Here is a 16,278-nt window from a genome sequence, read left to right as displayed (position 1 = left end):
ACTCCAAAGTTCTTGTTAAAGTTTAATCCCCATTGTGGTGGCATTAAGAGTTGTGGCAGAGTTTGGGTAAGCAGACCCCTCATGAATGGTTTAGTGACTTAATTAAAGAGCTAGAGGACCTAACTTAAGTCCTTTTTTGCCCTTCCACCTTCTGCCATGTGAGGATAGTTTTCACCCCTTCTGCCATGTGATGATGCAGCAAGAAGGCGTTCACCAGACATTGAATGCCGTTGCCTTGATCTTGGACTTCTCAGCCTCCAGAACTGTGCAAATTCATGTGGCTGTGTCACCACTTATGGGGTGCCACCAATGTTGCTAAGTAACAGGGGATGGAGAGACAGGCAAGGCAACCCCCACCTTGAGGGGAAAACCAGGCTGGGCCCAGAACCACGCAGGCTGCCATGGAGGCCATCAGCCAAAACTGTGTTTTTTAGTACTTTAATTAATAAGTCTAATAAAATGTGTTTCATATTTTTTTACATATTCTTATAGAGAAATCCAGATTTGCTTTGTATCTATCTGTGTCTTTATATCTATTTTTATATCTATTCCAGTATGAGAATTATTTTTGTTTATTTAGGACTGAATTAAAGACATGTCATTGAAACAGGATCTTTTTTTCTATTTTTAGGTCATTCCAATAAACTATCATAGTTCCAGCAGCTTTTAAGGGCTTAGTACTGACTGGTGTGTGGTTAAGAGGAAGAAATTTCTTAAGCAAGGTTTTAAGATTTGGCATTTGGAAAATTAAGAAAAAGTCATGAATGGTCTCTTTTACTTCATTAGCCAAAAAATAAATTATACAATAATAGTATTATTTGGGTAGCTTTCAATCCTGAAACTCTTGGCATGCAAAGAACTTAACTACGATTTGATTGACAGATGGACCAAAGACCTTAACAGACATCTCACCAAAGAAAATATGCAGATAACATAGAAAAAGATACCCCACATCATATGTCATCAAGGAAATGCAAAGTGAAACAATAGTGAGGTCCCACTACACACCTATTAGAATGGCCAGAATCTAGAATACTGATAGCATCAAAAGCTGGTAAGGATATGGAGCAATAGGAATTCTCATTCAATCCTTCTGGGAATGAAAATAATATAGTCACTCTTGAAGACATTTTAGCATTTTGTAAACAACTAAACATACTCTTATGATATGATCCAACAATCACACTCTTGGTATTTGCCCAAAAGAATTGAAAACTTATATTTTCACATAAGTACACAAAAATTTGTACTAAGATGTTTATAGATGTGTATACATAAGTACACAGAAACTTGTACACAGATATTTATAGAGGCTTTATTCATAGTTGCCAAGATATCCTTCACTATCTGACTGGATAATTAAACTGATATATCCAGATAAGATAATACTGTTCAGAACTAAAAAGAAATGAACTATCAAACTGTGAAAAGACATGGAGGAACCTTAAATGTGTATTACCAAGTGAGAGAAGCCAATCTGAAAAAGGTACATAGTGTATGATTCCAACTATATGATATGCTAGAAAAAGCAAAACTATGGACACAGTGAAAAGGTCAGTCAATTAAAATAAATAAATATGGGCCAGGCACAGTGGCTCACGCCTGTAATCCCAGCACTTTGGGAGGCCGAGGCAGGTGGATCACGAGGTCAGGAGATCGAGACTATCCTGGCTAACACATGAAACCCCGTCTCCACTAAAAATACAAAAAATTAGCTAGGCACGGTGGCGGGCGCCTGTAGTCTCAGCTACTCTGGAGGTTGAGGCAGGAGAATGGTGTGAACCCGGGAGGCGGAGCTTGCAGTGAACTGAGATCGGGCCATTGCACTCCAGCCTGGGCAACAGAGCAAGACTCTGTCTCAAAAAATAAAATAAAATAAAATAAAATAAAATAAAATAAAATAAAATAAAATAAAATAAAAAGTTTTTAAAAGTCAATAGTTTCCAGGTATTAGGGAGGAGATAGGGATGAATAGACAGAGCATAGAGAACTTTTAAGTCAGGGAAACTTCCTTGTATAATATTCTATAGTGGTACATGCCATTAGACATTTGTTTAATCTCACAGATTGTATAGCATCAAACATGAATGCAAAATAAACTGTGGAATCTTGGGTGATAATGATATGTCAATGCAGATTCATCAATTGTAACATATGTACCACTCCAGTGGGGAATGGCTATAATGGGGAAGGCTATGTGTAGTGGGACCTCATTATTGTTTCACTTTGCATTTCCTTGATGACATATGATGTGGAGTATCTTTTTCTATGTCATATACATATTTCTATGTCATATGCATAGGGGCAGAAGGCAAATGGGAAATTTCTGTATTTTCTATTCAATTTTGCTGTAAACCTAAAATTGCTCTAAAAATAGCCTAAGAATGGTTTTATAATAACAGTAGGCCATTATTCATGTTAGCATTATCATTATAGTCATGAATATAGTCTTCTGTTGACTATAGGGAACACAGTGCTTTTAGATTTCCTAGCATCCATTTAGCTTCCATGTTAAAAATAGAACAACACTAAGAACTTCTATATCATATGCACTATAAAACCATATATTGTAGCTCATTAATTTATTTGGTAATAAATTGCTAATTAGTGATATAATACTCACTTGAACAAGTTAGCTGAATGATGCTAATAATCATAGAACACATCCTGAATCTCCATCAGACTTCTTTTGTTTCATTCAGTTGGTCACAAGGAGAAATAGAACAAATGTAATGAATCAAAACACAACCATAAATTATACTAGAAAAAATAGATCAAAATATATGTCCAGCAGAGTTATTCAGTGCTGTTAACTCCCATTTCCCTATTACCATTTGATTACTACATAATACAGTTGAATTCAACCCTCGAGCTCTTTTTGCTTTATTTGATGGTTATATTTATTGTGTATATCAGGGATACATATTTTAGTGTATCCAATAGCGACCCACATTAGTACATTGGACCTTGATGAGCTTAATCTAAAATTATAATCTGCAATAACCTTGTAATACTACATAGAATATTACTGAGCCAATAAAACATTCTCATTTTTGTTTACCTTTCAATTTACATATAATTTAAATCTGCATTTTATCTAATTAAAGCCAGACTGTTGGACTCTCAAATGTCTTGAGTGATCTATCACTTACTGAAGTGCATGATACTTTTAAAACATAAATGAAAACTTCAGAGAATTACAATTTATATTACACAAATACAACTTCTGTCAATTCTGTCACAGTCAAAACATAACCAGCTGCCTCTGCAATGATATCAAGTGGCAATTAAAATAGCACCAGTAATGTTACACTACAGTGAGGTGCAGAAAATATTTTGTCTAGTAAAAGCAAGAATTATATTTAGATGGTTGAGATTCATGTTCCATATTAAAAGAACAAATGTTCTGAAAGATTAGTCTTTGGTGCCATCATGTCTATTTGTGCATAATCCTGGACACAGGGTGGCTTGCATGAGCCAGATATTTGTCTTGTCCAACTTTAGTCCACTAAGCCGTGGTCTCCATGTATCTTCTGCAGACCATTAGTTCAATGAAATACTAACAGGAATTTTGTCAAAAAATAGATTCTATGATCACAGAGGATTTGGAAATGCTATGTTAAGCTTGCACATTTTTCTCTCCAATGAATTGTCAACTCTTTAATGTACTCACATGCACTATGGATTTTTTTAAGAGAAAATGCATAACTTCCCCCAAATTATTTAATTATAGAACACATGCCAGAATAACCATTAACTTAGATAAAATGCGTGTTTGGGACAAGCAAAGTTGGAAAAAATTATGTTGTTATCTGATATTTGCTTAAGCCATCAAGGAAGTTAACACCAGAAAAAATAAAAATTTTGTTGGATTGGTTACATTTGTTGCACAGTCTAATGTGCTTATTTTGGTAAGCATAGTGGGTGTAAACTTGATTTTTTTTTTTAGTGCTAACGGCCTTTAATGGAATTGATCCAGAACTCTTTTTTCAAGGAAGATCTACTGGAGTAATGTTGCAAGGAACACGTTTACAGAATTGCATTCTAAATCCCATTTACCACATTTGCCATTCTGCTCATCTAAAGATACTAAAACATTTTTCCGCTTAGAAGCTTCTAATACCACCAGTTCCCCTGGAATAACTAGGGGTCTGATTTAGCCACCCTCTTAGAATATACGAGGGCCAAGGAGCATTTACAACACATAGTGACACCAAAGAGGCCTTCTTCTTTGAGCAGTTAGAGGCAGCGGGGCAAAGTGACCTGCATTAACCCAAATTCTCCTCTCTCTTAAGTTAACAAGGATTCTGCTTGATGCAAGGATTGACACCTGACATTAGGACCAAAGCAGGCAAAAATAGAAAAGCCAGTGATTTATTTTTAGTAGCTCCTTTTTCAGTGTCTTTCCTTTACTCTCATATTCCAGCCAACCATCTCCCTGGAATCCTTGAGCAGCCTTCTCTCTTCTTATTCCGAGCCTTCTTACTCCAACACCCACTCCTCCACTGCTTCAAAATTATGACCCTCATTGACCATTGGTGTTTATGTGTTCTCTTTTCAATGCTCAATTCAATGACAGTAAATGAGTTTTTGTAATGGCTTTATTACATTGAAGAAAAAGAACTGGAGCACATACAACATAATAGAATGGAGAATCATAATTGACTTAATGAAATGGAGGAGGTTAAAACCAAATAATTTTCAGGGAGGCATACAAGGACAAGTAAGGCCATTTGCCCTAAATAACTCAAGAAAAGCTAAAACGTTTAGAGCTATCAAATCGACAAATGCAAGGATTATGTGGAACTAAAAACAGAGGGATTGGTCAAAAGCAAAGTTCTGTAGATCTTTGGAATCCATTACTATCTTAACTCCCAGAGTCCGGAAACCAGCATGCACTGCTTGCCACCACCGCCCCCTCAAAATGAAAAGATTATTAAATCAAGAAAATGACAGAAACTAAAGAGTCCCAGGGAAGGAATACCCACCAATATTGATAAATGAGATGGGGATAATGAAAAGCCTGATTTTACCATCATTATAGTGAAATGAACTAAATCAGTGCATCTCAAACTTGAGTGTGCACATAGCAAGAACCTGAGGTCTTACTAGAATGCATACTTTAGTTGATTAGGTCTGGGGTGTGGCCTCAGATTTAGCATTTCTAATACTTCTGCATTCCTGCTGGTCCATGAATCACACTTTGAATAAAAACACAAAAGACAACAAAGTACATTTGTACTCAGAGTAACTAGCCACTTTTTACTACTTCATTCTTGAATACGGGTAGACAGATAAAAATTGCCATCTATTTGAAGGAAGCCTCCTACATGAAAGACAGAGACCAAAACAGATATTAAGAAGAAAAGAAAGTAAAGTACAGCTAGAGTACAGCTCTAGATATTATCATAGAGATATAAAGTTCATTTATGGAACTAGAGAAGAATTCTAAGAAAAAATAAAAATCAGAGAGCAAAAGCATGATTCTAGGAATTTAAAATACATGAGACACCAGGTTCAGGGGCTCACACCTGTAATCCCAACACTTTGGGAGGCCGAGGTGGGTGGATCACTTGAGGTCAGGAGTTCGAGACCAGCCTGGCCAACATGGTGAAACTCCGTTTCTACTAAAAATACCAAAATTAGCCACGTGATAGTGGTGCACATCTGTAAGCCCAGCTACTCAGGAGACTGAGGCAGGAGAATTGCTTGAGCCTGGAAGGCAGAGGTTGCCCTGAGCCGAGATTGTGCCACTGCACTCCAGTCTGGGTGACCGAGTGACACTCTGTCTCAGGAACAACAGAATAATAAATAATCAAATACATGAGAAAAATATCAATAGAAGTTTCAGAAAATAAAATAGAGAAATTGCCTAGAAAGTTGAGTATACATCAAAAGATTTAAAATAACAAAGTGGTTCAAGACCAATCCAAGAAAGCCGGCATATGAAATATGATATATTTAGTAACAGAAAAAAAGGATGGAAAAATACTAACAAGACTTATCTAAGAAAAAATATTGAAACTAAAGACATACGTCTTCAGAATGAGTTCATGTCCTTTGTGGGGACATGGATGAAGCTGGAAACCATTGTTCTTAGCAAACTAACACAGGAACAGAAAACCAAACACCACATGTTCTCATTCATAAGTGGGAGTTGAACAGTGAGAACATATGGGCACAGGGAGGGGAACATCACACACCAGGGCCTGTCAGGGGGTGGGAGGCAAGGGGAGGGATAGCGTTAGGAGAAATATCTAATTCAGATGATGAGTTCATGGGTGCAGCAAACCACCATGGCACATGTGTACATATGTAACAAACCTGCACGTTCTGCACATGTATCCCAGAACTTAAAGTATAAAAAAAAAAATACAAAAATTAGGTAGGCGTGGTAGTGGATGCCTATAATCCCAACTAATCAGGAGGCTGAGGCAGGAGAATTGCTTGAGCCCAGGAGGCAGAGGTGGCAGTGAGCCGAGATCATGTCACTGCACTCCAGCCTGGGTGACAGAGCAAGACTCCGTCTCAAAAAAAAAAAAAAAAAAAAAAAAGGAAAATAAGATAATATTGTAAGATACTCTGAGATAAACTAGAAGGGAGTGAAGTCATCTATTTGGGGCTTAATTTTAAAAACCATTGCTTTTTCTTACGTTATATAATTTTGAAAAATAAAATACAATATATTAGAGACAATGTTAAAAACGTCGAAAAGAAAAAGGCCTCCTAAGATATTTCAAGAAATATCAATATCATACACAGCAGCAATACATATTTAACCTCAGAATCTAAAAGACAGCATATAAACACCATCCAAATTCTGAGGAAAAAGTATTTCTATGCTAGAATTCCAGGTTAATTCTTATTCACCTGTTGTGGCAAAATAAAGACATAGATACAAGGACTAAAAATGTGTCTGCTATGCATGCAGTTTAGGACATTTCCAGAGGATGTACTGTAGCCAAATGAAGCATTAAATTAACAAAATGATAGACTTAGGATCCAGGAAAAAGGCAACTCATTAAAGGATACTGGAAAAACTAATTTCCAAGACAATGAGAAAGAAACATCCCAAATGGACAAATGCATAGCAAGTGCAGAAATAAATGAGTTTAATTGGATTTGAAGAATCAAGGGAGGAAAAAATAGAAATAATGTACTTGAGTATATAAATGGCAATAATAAATGCGGTGAAAAATGTTCCACTTTTGGAAAAAAAAAGATAGACTTTTGTAAAAGGTGAATAAATCAATTTGGCAATCATCAATTCTAGGAAAAAAAATGGAGAAACAGGAATGGAAAAATACGTTTCATAACTTAGTTGTTTTATCAGTAAACAACACCTGCATAGTCATAATCATGTAATGTAATCAGTGACTAGTGGTTTTTTTTTTTTTTTTTTAAAGCACAAGTTATAACTATGTAGGAGGAGGAGGGAGAGATTATGTGGTTGAGGAGAGTATTGACAAGTTAAAGCATCATCCATCATGGCCAGAAGTAAAGGGGTCATCTGTAATATTGATGAATCATGAAATAACAGTATAAGCCTATTAATTAGAAATGCAGATATAAATACGTTAAATTCTGTTTGACTCAAAGTGGCCTCCATACACAATGAGCTGTACCTTAGTTTGATGTTTAAACAAGTTGTAACCTAACTAGTAGTATACCCTTAAAATTAGGCAGCTGAGTCTCGCTGATCTCAAATAGAAAACTGCCAAATTTTGCCGAAATAAGGCAAAGGCCAAACTGTACTAATCAGTTTGCTGCTCATGTTGTAGGCGGGGGCATTTTGAACCATCTTCAGTTGGAAGCAGCCTGCTTCTAGAATCTTTTTCTCTTGTTCAAATTAACTTTGTTAAATTTAACTGATCTCAGTATTTTTTTCAGCGAATACCATAAACAACAGTTAAGAGAGCTGATAGTAATTGCTTTGATAATAATGTAATTAATTTTAAAAATAATATGAGCCAGGGCAAGGACATTCAGTGTTCCAGTAGTTTTAGCTGTGGCACACCCAAAGTAGAGCCTTTATCCCTCTAGTGGGGCTTTGCAGAAGAATGGAGCCCAGAATACTGCCATCCCTTGGTGGTACTTGCCTAAAACATCCCCAGCATCAGAAATCTGGGGGAAGGATGAGGAATGAGGGCCTTCTCCTCCCTAGAACATAAGCCAGGAGCTACATGGAGAGGGCTCTGTTCTTGGCTGCACCAGCCTAGGGTGGAGTTTCCTTCTTCCAGACCAGGAAGAGACTATGAAAGGAGCAAGACTTAATTCAAATGCCATACTGAATTTTAGTATATTTTCTTTAATAAATATTTCTTCATTTATTCTATGATCTTAGAACCATTTCTAGAAACTTAAATGTTTGTTTTATCAAAATAATGTTTGCCAGTTTGACTGGGGAGTGGATCCATGGAGATCCTTACGCTGTAATGCCAGAACTAGCCCTCTTCTAACCAGCTTTTGATTTTTCACAAGCAACTCACCTTCTCTGAGATTTGTTGTCTTTTCTTTAAAATGAATACTGTCTAATTTTCAAGGTTTTCATTGGCATTGAAGAAAATATGCAGAAAGGTGTTTAATGTAATTTTTGTCACATGGAAGGCTTCTTTTGTTAAAAAAAAAAAACAATTCTTGTCTTTGAGGAAAAGTGATTATATGTCATGTATTCTTTCATCCACTCAAATATGGCTTGAGCACCAGATATGTGTGCTATTCCAGATGGTGGAAATTTTGAGCAAAGCAAAGGCGCTTCCTTCACAGAGCTTGTTCTAATGGAAGACATAGACAATAAAAAGTAGATATATAAAATGATGTCAGGGATTGATCAATATGATGGAGAAAAAGAAAACACATGAAGAATTAGAAAGTTATATGAGACTGCCATACATACAAATGGACATATGGAGAAAATGGTCTATTTTCTCCAAGAATTCATCAAGGTAAAATTTTCAAGTTTTGCCATTCAAATGCTTTTTGCCTTTAGAAGTAGAATAAATATCTTTTGCCAACACCTCCTAGTAAATATGGACCTGGTAAATATATATATATGTGTGTGTGTATATATACACATATATACATATATACATAAATATATATAGTTGTATATATACTATATAGTATGTATATATACTATATACAAATATATATACAAAATATAAACATATATATATATATATTTTCAGCTGCAACAGAGGCTAAGCTTCCACAGCAATGCTTAAATGTAATAATCGTTACATATTGCCTCTATTCTTATAAGTTCAAGACTGCCTGAAAGTGTGGGACAGTATAATAGACTCTTGTTGACTTCTAATTCTGTACTTCTATGACATAAAGATGTGTGATATATATGAATGGGAGTGCAGACAGAGTGAGGGAGATTCTACTAAATATATTATAAATGCTATAAACCACTGCTGGTGTTAAAATATTGTGGATGTCAGATTTTATTATCTTGAGAGTAACTTTGAAAAGAGAAGGAAATATAAAATATAATATAAATTACATAGGAGAGCTAATTACTAAATTAATTTCTACGCAATATTCTCGCAGATGACAGAATGCCCTCTTGACTATTCTCTCTAAATCACAAACACTGAGATTTCATTGAGTACATTATCAGAGAGTATGTAATTATTATTAAGACATACACCCTATCTTCAAGGAGTTTGTATTATAGTAGAAACAATAAAACTACAGAAATGGCCCTGTAAAGTTCATATCTCGAGACCACCAGCATAGGAATCATGTTAGTAAGTTATCACTATAGCTGCTCTGATGCTGAAAATTCTTCACCTACTTCCTTCTGTCTCAACAAGGATAATGGAGAATTTAAAGGACACGGATTAGTTTTTGGATGTCTTCTGCTTTGTCCTACTCTTGGTTTCCCCCAACATCTCTCAGAGGATCAGATGCTGCTGGAAAAGTTCACAATTGGCTGTTTCAGCTACCAGCCTCGCATGCAGCAACAGGGATTAGGAGATGTGAAGGGATGCTATTCCACACATAGTCTTCCTTTGCCTTAGGCAGGAAGTTGGGTGCTGAGAGTTTGTGCAGATAAAGTTGGCAAACTTTTATGTCACAGAGAGAAACAAGAGTTTTAATACCCAGGCTTCTGCTCCCTCTGAGACAACTGCTGTATTCTACACAACCATTACCATTATTCACCGCTGGCTACCATCATGCAGGATTATTCATTGCAGCATCTCCCCACAACATGCTCTTTTCATTGCCTATAATAGCTTATTTTCTTCTCTCTGTACAGCTTCAAGAAGCTGTTGGCTATGCCTTTCCAACTTGCCTCTACATGTTTACAAATTATTGATCCTGTTGTCTCATGACTGACCTGAAATTCTCTCCATATCCTTTTTTTCTAGAAGACTTCTAGAAGTTCATTAAAAACCCAAATTACCCTTTTGGAGCCTCATCTGTGCCAGGAACAACTTCTAATTCTAGTCAACCAATCCTCCTTCCCAACGCCACCAGCAGATTTGTTTTGAGAGGCTTGGAGAGGAGAGAATTGATATGAAAGACATTTAGAAGGCAGAAAGGGCAAAACTTAGTGACCAGTTGAATGTGTTGTATGGCAGACTGGAAAGAGTTATGGTCAATTTTCTGGATTCTGGTATGGGCACGTGGGTAGAAGACAGAGTATAGGAATTCAAGTAGGTGAGGAGAAGAGAAGAGAATTAAAAGGCTTCAGTAATTGTCATGATTACATTTCAAAATTCTTGCTGTATGTTCAACTTCAGAGGGGTGGAATGAAAGTAGAGCTAACATCAGACAGAACACAGGCAAAAAAGAAAAAATTGCAGGCCCTAAAACAATTAAACTGGCATGGATGATACTATTCATGGGCACCACTTGAGGTACTTGGCAGAGTTTTCATCCAAGTGATAGCATTCAAGAGTCCAGGCCAGAAAATTCTTTCTTTGTTGAGAGAGAGAGCAGTTACTTGATCATGTAAAATAGGTCTATGGCTGTGCTCTGTTCTTAATAAGTTCAAATACCAAGTAAGATGGACATAGGTAAATGGGAGATAAAAGATGGATATGTGATCTGGGAATGAGACAATGAAGTTTCAGAGATGGAGCAGTTCTGGATTATTTAAGGAGTAAGGTAGAAGTAAAGGAGATTAGAAATATAGAACATAAACAAATTGTGAGTCTAGTGTATTGGAAAGTGCATTGTCATGGGGGTTTATATTAAACAAAATATCAGATAGAAACAAAGCAAAGTACCATGAATAAGGCAGATTATGTAAAATTTTTCATTTGGAGGTAACTACCATAAGAGGAATGAAATACATTTTTTTGTGAGGAAGAAAACGAGTATGATATTCCACAGCAGCCCTCTTTAATAGAATGTTCTGTAGTGGTGGAAATGCTGTATGTCTTCACTGTCCAATATACTAGCTACTAGCCACACGTGATATTGAGCACTTGAAACATTACTAGTTTAACCAAGGAACTGAATTTTTTAAATTATTTCAGTATATTTAATTTTAATTTCATAAGCACATTAAGGTAATGACTATCATAATGGACTGTATAGTTCTACAGATCTAGAAGAACAATAGACTGAAAATGGTAAGAGTGAGGTAGCACATTGCTGACTGTCCCACCAAAGTGGACCACAGGATGAAAGCGAAATTTGTAATCTTGCCCATTTATCTTTCTAGCCTTCTTACTATCTACCCTGCCCTTTTGAGAGTACAATAGCATGAAGACAAGAAAGAATAATCATGTATAGGGGGCAGAGTGTATGCCATTTATAATTATAAGCTCTTGTTAACTAGGTGCTGTTGATCAATATGTGTGGTTTCAGTACTTCTGCCAGCATGTTCTTCAGGCTTCTGTATAGAGCAGCAATATCTAGAGTTTGGTCCATGGAACCCTGAGGGTTCTTAGGATCCCTTCAAGGGTTCCAGGAAGTCAAATTTACTTTCAAAATATACTATGACATTATTTGACATTTTCTGTATGCTGACACGGTACTGATTTTATGCAATCCATGATAGATAAAACAGCACCAATCAAGGCAGTGGCACAGAACTATGTAAATCATTATTGTATTCTTCACAGTCAGGCACTTGCAGCTTTTTTAAAAAAAGAAAATTTTATTTAAGAATGTCTTTAATGAGGCTATCATGTTTATAAATTTTATTGAATTTTAACTCAATTATTCAACTTAAAAATATTCTGTATAACGAAAGGGGAAATACAAATAAAGCACTTAGGCTGGGCATTAAAAAACAGTGGTTATTCCAAAAACACTGTGCAACTGAGTTGTGATCTGAACATCATTTTCACTCAAAGGAATAACTGAAAATTGTTATTATTCAGAATTGGGAGTTTGGCAGACATTTTCTGGAAAATGAACAAAGTGACCCTATCACTTCAAAAAAACAAATTGTTGATATTATACACAACCCATTTGAGCTTTGACAGGAAAATTTGAATATTGAAAAACGTATATTTTCCACTGTGAGCTTGACTGTTGCTCAGTACTTAAAGACTCTTCTGAGGATATTGGTAATGACATTAATGGATGTGATTTTTATGGTGTATAATGAAATGTGTCAAAATTTTGAAATTATAATTCTGAATAATTCCACAAACGAATAGTTTTCAAATGATCAGTATATAATGATTTAAAGATAAAAATATCAAAGTGCAAGACAGATCAATTGATTTTAATGAAACAGGCAGGGTAAAAAAGTTTACTGATACAGTTTCAGAATGCACATTACAACGAACATGTAAGAACTTACTACTAGTTGAGTTTTAGTGTAATACTATTTTTAGTTATCTGAAAACACTGTTAAAATTATTTTCCCTTGTTCAATTATATACCTGTATGAGGCGGGACTTTCTTTACATATGCCAATCAAAACAATATTCTGCAACAGATATAATACAGAGCAGATATGAGAAACCAGCAGTATTAACCAGACATTAAAAAGACTCACAAAATTGTAAAATAATGATATTCTGCAAACTCATATCACTGATTTATTTGAAAATATTGCAACTTTTTATAAAAGAAAAATATGTTTTAATGTTAACATACAATGATTTTTATCGTTATCTGTAAGTGAATTAATAAAAATATGTTGTAAATTTTGGTTTTAATTTACAATGTGGTTTATATAAATATAATGCATGTAAACAGAAGAATTTTGGCTCACTCAGTTACTTTTAAGAGCATAAAGTTGTCCTGAGACCAGAAAGTTTGAGGGCCACTGATGTAGAAATATCTTATGCATTTTGCAGGACCTCAGTCTTAGAAAACCTTTTCCTGACTCCACAGCTACTCAATCCTCGTTTTTTGTTAGTATAGCAATTTGTGTAAATGTTTCTTTGAATGTGTTTACACTGTATGAGAGAGAAATAAAGTTGGAAGCAAGCAGACAGAAACATACACAGGTGGAATTAAGCAGTGGCCCTTTTTATAAAGTGGAAACAATCCATATTTATTAACAATAGACAGGGAAAATCAAAAGAAAATAGTGGAACAATGAAAGAGGAGCATTTGACAGGTTTATTTAAGAGAACTAGTTGTGAAGAAGAGTCAAGGTAAAATAATTACGCATGGAAAGGAACAACTTGCATTGTTATCTACACTGAGATAGGTTAGTGTTGATAAAAATTCAGCATTGGTGAAATGAAAACTTAGAATGGTAAGTGCTATGGTCTGAATGTTTGTGTTCCTTCCCTTTCCCCAGAATTATTTTATTGAATGCTAATCTCTAAGGTAGTGGAATTAGGAGGTAGACCTTTTGGGAGGTGAGATTAATGTCCTTATGAATGAGGCACTAAAGACCACTTACCCCTTCCATCATGTAAAGACACAGCTAGAATGTTCCATTTGTGAATCAGAAAGTGATAATATCAGATCATTAATTATATGTAAAGAGAAATAGATATTATTTCAATAATTAATTATAGCCACAATTTATTATAAAATACCCCCTTTCATACTGGACTATAATTTCCATAAAAGATAGAAAAAATGTGTACTTATCCATAGGTACACCTTTACCCATAGATTTCTTAGAGTGCCTTACACAAGCTCGATTCATAATGAAGTAGTGGTGAATGCCTGTCAAATAAGTAAGTTTGGGTTAATCTGTGTAAAAACATAAACAGCCCAGAAACAGAAACTACTAAGTGTTTCAAACAGAGAAAATAAAATTCATGGAATTGTTTACATGGGTTAGAGAAGAGCTGGTAGGTCAATAAGGGTTGGTGAGGCAAGCCAGAGATTAACAGCAGCTGGAAGCAGGACAACCCTGGAGCAGGGACAAAGAGAAGAAATGGTGATAACAAATCTATAAGGGAAGCTAGATTCCTGGCCAGGAACCATCATATCCTAGAGAGAGGGACTGTTCTGTTACGAGCTGAGATGATAAAGCCACTGCTAAAAATGTTGCCATGGTATCTAACTCTCTCCTAAGAAACAAAAAATACTTTTGTTTCTCTCTTACTCCCCTTTTCCAGTTTTCACCATTAATAAACTTGCTCAGAGGCTGACTGGCAAGAAAAGCTCCCTGGCAGGAAAATGGCATTCCTTGTGATGTGTAACAGTGGAGAAAGGGGCAGGAAAAGGACTACTAGAGTATTAACAAATGCCCACTACAGTAGATCCTATAAGCTACTTGGTAGACTGATTTCTGAGGGAGCTAGCCTGCAGCCAATGGAACACAAAAATAATTCCGTATAGAAAAATTCAGTGTAGATGTCTTTTCTGGCATTATTATTTCAAAAGAGAGTGGAACAAAATATTTCTATTCAGAAAAGGAAGTGTTATACAGGCATTAAATCTACACGTGTTCAAAATATGTTACATGATGTATAGGAAAACATATTTTGAGTAATGAGTGAAATGGATTATACCCATAGACAAAGATTATACCCATAGAGTAATTATTTCTGGCATGTAGAATATGTAAGGCTGCTAGAAACACAAGATGCACAATGGCAAAAGTATTTGCTTTTACATAAGTGGGAAACATTTACAGCTTCTGGAATATAAAACTGTATGATCCTAAACAATCTTGTTTCTCGGACCTCACACTTATGGTGCAAGTCATAAATTTCAACCATCAGAGAAAACATTTCAGATTTTTTATTTTCATGTTTTCATTAAAGAGCTAAAAGGGAAATGAGAGAAACATAGTCAATTGCATAAATATGGAGGGTTTTCAACAAGTAGGCTCTGTCTCTAGAATAAAGAAAATATTATTAGGGTAAAGAGGATGTTGCCTACTCTTGGTGAAACAAATTACATGTTTGTGTATCTGTAATATCGACATCAAAGGTACCCAGGAAAGAAAGTAAAACCACAAATGATATCTTATTTCTGTCTCCTGGTACAATCTCCTATGAAATAAAAGGAATGCAAGAAAAAAATGAATAATTCAAATTTAAATTGCCAAGAAAATCTAGTGTACTTTAAAATATCTGGGTGCTTGATGCAAGCTCAGTAGGTAAATGATTAAATAAATATTTGAAGTTTTGCAGGTGGAAAAGTTCTTAGACACCATCAAGTAAAATATCCTTATTATGTAGATGAAAAATGAGACCCAAAAAGAACAAAACACATTCCAGTTTGTATATACGTGATGGATAACAAAGAGTTCCTTTTCTTGACTCAAACACTTGTGGTTGGTCCCTGAACTGACACTGTAGTCAATCAGACCTGGGAAATAATTCAGAGCTCTGCTACTTCCTCTTGTGTGATCATATACAATTAAACTCTTTTTGCCTCAGTTTTATCATCTGTACATAAAGATAAATGTATTACCTAACTCATAGGATATTTGTAAAGATGAAATGAGCTAATGCATATAATGCACTGAGCGGAGTACATAAGGACACAGCAGATGTTATCCTATTCTCGTTCTACATCACTCCCTGACTTTCCATCAAGCACTGACTAGCTAAGCATTCCAGTTGAAAATATGGTTTACATCCCTATGGAGACCTATAGAAGGAGGCAACAGTCACTCAAATGCTCTTGTAATATTTTCTTTATGACTCATTCCAATGCCTTCCCACTATCATGATGGTATTCTTATCCAGCCTTGATTTCTTCTACCCTGATTGCTTCTATTACCCATAATGAACAGGCTGCCCCAAAGCAAACTGGTCACTGCAATCTTTAGAGTATTTGGACAAATCACTTGGTAATGAAGCCTTTATTAAAGATGTGGTAATGAGGAGTTTCAGTAGGGACAATACTAGGTGGCTTCTGCACTGAGGGGTGGATATG

The 16,278-nt window shown here is 35.5% G+C and overlaps 1 long non-coding RNA gene across 1 annotated transcript in view; it reads right to left on the bottom strand.

The window, feature by feature from the left end:
- Positions 1 to 16,278, bottom strand: part of LOC105500035 (uncharacterized) — a 117,750-nt gene that overhangs the window by 85,458 nt on the left and 16,014 nt on the right. Inside the window, exon 2 of the long non-coding RNA XR_011624747.1 lies at positions 2,624 to 2,686. This is a non-coding gene — a long non-coding RNA (uncharacterized lncRNA). The remainder of the gene's footprint in view (positions 1 to 2,623; positions 2,687 to 16,278) is intronic.

This window comes from Macaca nemestrina, chromosome 6 (assembly GCF_043159975.1).
Source record: "Macaca nemestrina isolate mMacNem1 chromosome 6, mMacNem.hap1, whole genome shotgun sequence".
Lineage (NCBI taxonomy): Eukaryota > Metazoa > Chordata > Mammalia > Primates > Cercopithecidae > Macaca > Macaca nemestrina.
The sequence above is the reverse complement of the archived record's forward strand: the minus strand, read 5'-3'. Positions and strand labels throughout refer to the sequence as shown.